The 4,070-nt window shown below is 49.2% G+C and overlaps 1 long non-coding RNA gene across 1 annotated transcript; it reads right to left on the bottom strand.

Moving 5' to 3' along the window:
• Positions 1–231: 231 nt before the first annotated feature.
• Positions 232–1,872, bottom strand: LOC128133008 (uncharacterized). The gene is made up of 2 exons (XR_008231202.1): positions 1,812–1,872; positions 232–397 (listed from the first exon to the last, which is right to left on the bottom strand). It is a non-coding gene; the product is annotated as an uncharacterized LOC128133008 (long non-coding RNA).
• Positions 1,873–4,070: the final 2,198 nt, after the last annotated feature.

Genomic DNA, 4,070 nt, shown 5'->3' with positions numbered 1-4,070 from the left:
GTTTGAAGTTGAAATGGAAGTTGGGTGTTTTGCTCTACGCAGGGCGTAGATGCTGAATTTTTGGATGTGATTTTAATGACCTACGCATAGCATAGGTTATGCTACACATGGTGTAATCACTGCAGATCAAAACCCTAATTCTTTGGTTTTGAGCCTTATTGAAACGACCCGAAAATACGACCCAAAAATTTTTGTTTTTAATATATTCCAAACTGTAATCAGAGCATCATATAATAAAACCAAGCGTGATGTATTCCAAACCATAATAAAATACTGTGCGGAAAACTGTATCATACTACATCAAATCAAAGCAACTAAATCAATCCCAGGCTAGAGCTAAGGCGGTGGTGTGTGCGATGCCATCATCCCGAGCTCTTCCCTTTGCTTGCGGAAGTACCTGAAACCAAAACTGAAACTGTAAGCACGAAGCTTAGTGAGCTCCCCCAAATTACCACATACCATACAATAATATATCAAGCACATACGGGGCCTTGCCCCCTCCATCGGACCGAAGTCCGAAGCTGACTGACTGGGACCTTATCCCCTACATCGGACCAAAGTCCGGAGCTGACATCGGACCGAAGTCCGAAGCTAACTGGGACCTTGTCCCCTACATCGAACCGAAGTCCGAAGCTGACATCGGACCGAAGTCCGAAGCTAACTCGGACCCTGTCCCCTACATCGAACCGAAGTCCGAAGCTGACATCGGACCGGAGCCCGAAGCTGACTGATCATAGCATAACATATCACTAACATGAACACACATAATCTTGTCTGAGCCACGAAGGCATCAAACGTGCTAACTACTGCATCGGATAACATCCAGATACTACTGCTAGCTAAACGGGCCGGCATTGTGGCCTTAGACCCGTCCTACTGAAAGGAAACTCACCTCGTGAACTGGCTGCTGAGTGAATAGCTCTGAGGGCTAACTGCTGCTGCTCCGGTATCTCCCCGGCTACAAGTCCATAAAAACACTCAATCAAATACTAAACACTGCATTGGGTAAAATGACTCTTTTACCCTTGGTCAAAGTCAACCCTCGGACCAAGTCAACTCTCGGACAAAGTCAACCCATAGTTGACCTGACTCGCCGAGTTGGGCCGCCAACTCGCCGAGTCCCTATTCTCACTCCTCGACCCTACCCGCTGCTACTCGTCGAGCATGGCATCGCCTCGACGAGCACTCATTCGATCCACAAACTCAGACAATCTTCATCCGACTCGCCGAGTCATATGAACAACTCGACGAGTTGTTCTTGATCCTAAGAAGATTGCCTTGGACTCGCCGAGTTGTATGAACAACTCGCCGAGTCCCTCCATCACTGAGTCTACCCTCAACTCGCTGAGTCCACTCTCTAACTCACTGGATTCACTCGACAATGATCAAAATGAAGGACTCGGGAACTCGCGACCCAACTCGCCGAGTCGTTCTTCCCGACTCGCCGAGTTGCCGCCATGCAACTGATTTTTACTCGATTTTGTTTGAATCCAACACATACAATTGATAGATCTGAGTCCAATAAGCTGATTTACCACGTAAAGTTTCCAACTTTACGTGCACAACCTCATGAATAAGGGAAATAAGGCTAAAAGATGCATAAAATGGGTAGATCTACGATTAATATGCAAAGTAACTCCAAAAAGACAGAAGATATAGGCTCTACAACACCCCAACATTCAGATCCAAAGGTATTTCGACTTATTAAGACATTCATGCAAACATAAGGCTTGGAACAAACATCAAATAGCTCTTAGGAGGGCTCTAATGGAAGATTAAAGCATATAACAAGAAGGGAACTCCGAAAATACCTCAATAAACTCAGATTTGCCCTTGGATCTTTGCACTACAACTCGATTCCTTGCTTCTTTCTTCTTCTCCTTCTTCCCACCTTCACAAAATGGCACCAAATCACTTATAAGCTCTCAAGGGAGGATTAGGGTTTTCTCACTGTGTTCTCAGGGTGAGGGAGGCGAGAATGGGGCTATAAGGTGGTTTAAATAGTGGGCAACCCGGGGATTTAGGGTTTCATCCAGACGGATGGACTCGCCGAGTCCAGGATATGGACTCGCCGAGTCCCTGGCTCACGCGTGCTCTCAGCCGCGACCCCACTCGGCGAGTCAGGCTATGAACTCGCCGAGTTCCTCTTGCAAAACTCACAACAATTACCAATAAATTAACATACCGGGAACGGGTCGTTACAATTCTCCCCCACTTGACTCAGACTTCGTCCTCGAAGTCTGCTACGGCTGGATCTGCAAATAACTCTGGGTAGTGCTCTCTCATCTCCTCCTCAGCCTCCCATGTCCACTCAGACCCCTTCCGGTGCTGCCACTGCACCTTTACTAACTGAATTTCCTTGTTCCTCAAGGTCTTGGTCTTCCGGTCCAGAATCGCGACCGGTCTCTCAATATAATTCAGGCTACTATCAACCTGAATATCCTCTAGGGGAACGACTGCTGATTCATCCACCAAACACTTCCTCAACTGAGACACATGGAAAGTGTTGTGGATCTGATTAAGCTCTTCAGGAAGATCTAACCGATAAGCAACCCGACCCACCCGGGCCAAAACCCTGAAAGGACCAATAAATCTGGGGCCCAACTTGCCCCTCTTCCGGAACCTGATGACACCCTTCCAAGGTGAGACTTTTAGAAGGACCATATCTCCCACTTGGAACTCCAAGTCCGAACGCCTCCTATCGGCGTAGCTCTTCTGTCGACTCTGAGCAGTTTGTAGTCTACTACGGACCTGCTGGATCAACTCAGTCGTCTTGAGCACCACCTCTGTGCTCCCAATGACTCGCTGACCGACCTCGCCCCAACAAATCGGGGTCCTACACTTCCTCCCATACAGCATCTCAAAGGGAGGTCAGTCAATGCTCGCATGGTAACTGTTGTTATACGAGAATTCCGCTAACGGAAGATACGTATCCCAACTGCCACCGAAATCTAGGACACATGCCCTGAGCATATCTTCTAGAGTCTGAATCGTCCTCTCGCTCTGCCCGTCTGTCTGAGGGTGGAAAGCGGTGCTGAAATGGAGACGAGTACCCATCTCGTCGTGGAACCGCTTCCAAAATCTGGATGTGAAACGGACATCTCGGTCAGACACCACTGATACCGGCACTCCATGACGTGCCACGATCTCACGCACATAGATATCGGCTAACTTCTCCGCCGATATACTCTCCTGGATCGGGATAAAATGGGCACTCTTCGTCAACCGATCCACTACTACCCATATCGAGTCCACTCCACGTGCGGTCCGGGGAAGCTTGGTGACAAAATCCATGGTAATGTCCTCCCATTTCCACACGGGAATGTCTAACGGCTGCATCCTGCCGTGAGGTCTCTGGTGCTCCGCCTTGACCTTCCGGCAGGTCAGGCATCTCTCGACGTACCAGGCGACGTCCCGCTTCATGCAGGGCCACCAATAATCGGGTCGAAGATCTCGATACATCTTTGTCGCTCCTGGGTGGATAGAAAATCGAGACTTATGAGCCTCGTCCATCAATACCTGCCGTACCCCACCCCAGTACGGTACCCATACCCTACCATGAAGCGTCAACAAACCCCGACCGTCGTACTCAAATGAAGCTACTCGGCCTACTATCCTTTCACACTTCTGCCTCTCCTCCTTGAGGCCCTCCATCTGAGCCTCCTTGATCCGCTCCAACAGTGGAGTGATCACTGTCATCCTCATACACAGATCCCTGATAGGGGCCGCCGACACCTTGCGGCTTAGGGCGTCGGCCACCACGTTGGCCTTCCCTGGATGATAAAGGATCTCACAGTCATAGTCCTTCAGCACGTCCAACCACCTCCTTTGCCTCATATTCAAACTCGGCTGATCCATAAGATACCTCAAACTCTTATGATCCGTGTATATAGTACAACGAACCCCATAAAGGTAATGCCTCCAAATCTTGAGGGCAAACACAACTGCCCCCAGCTCCAAATCATGGGTAGGATAATTAGCCTCGTGAGGCTTCAACTGTCTCGAGGCATAAGCTATCACATGGCCTCGCTGCATCAGAACTGCTCCCAAACCTGTGATCGAGGCATCAC

Source organism: Lactuca sativa, chromosome 3, assembly GCF_002870075.4.
Source record: "Lactuca sativa cultivar Salinas chromosome 3, Lsat_Salinas_v11, whole genome shotgun sequence".
NCBI lineage: Eukaryota > Viridiplantae > Streptophyta > Magnoliopsida > Asterales > Asteraceae > Lactuca > Lactuca sativa.
Note: the sequence above shows the minus strand (reverse complement) of the source record. Positions and strands in the feature narration are given on the sequence as shown.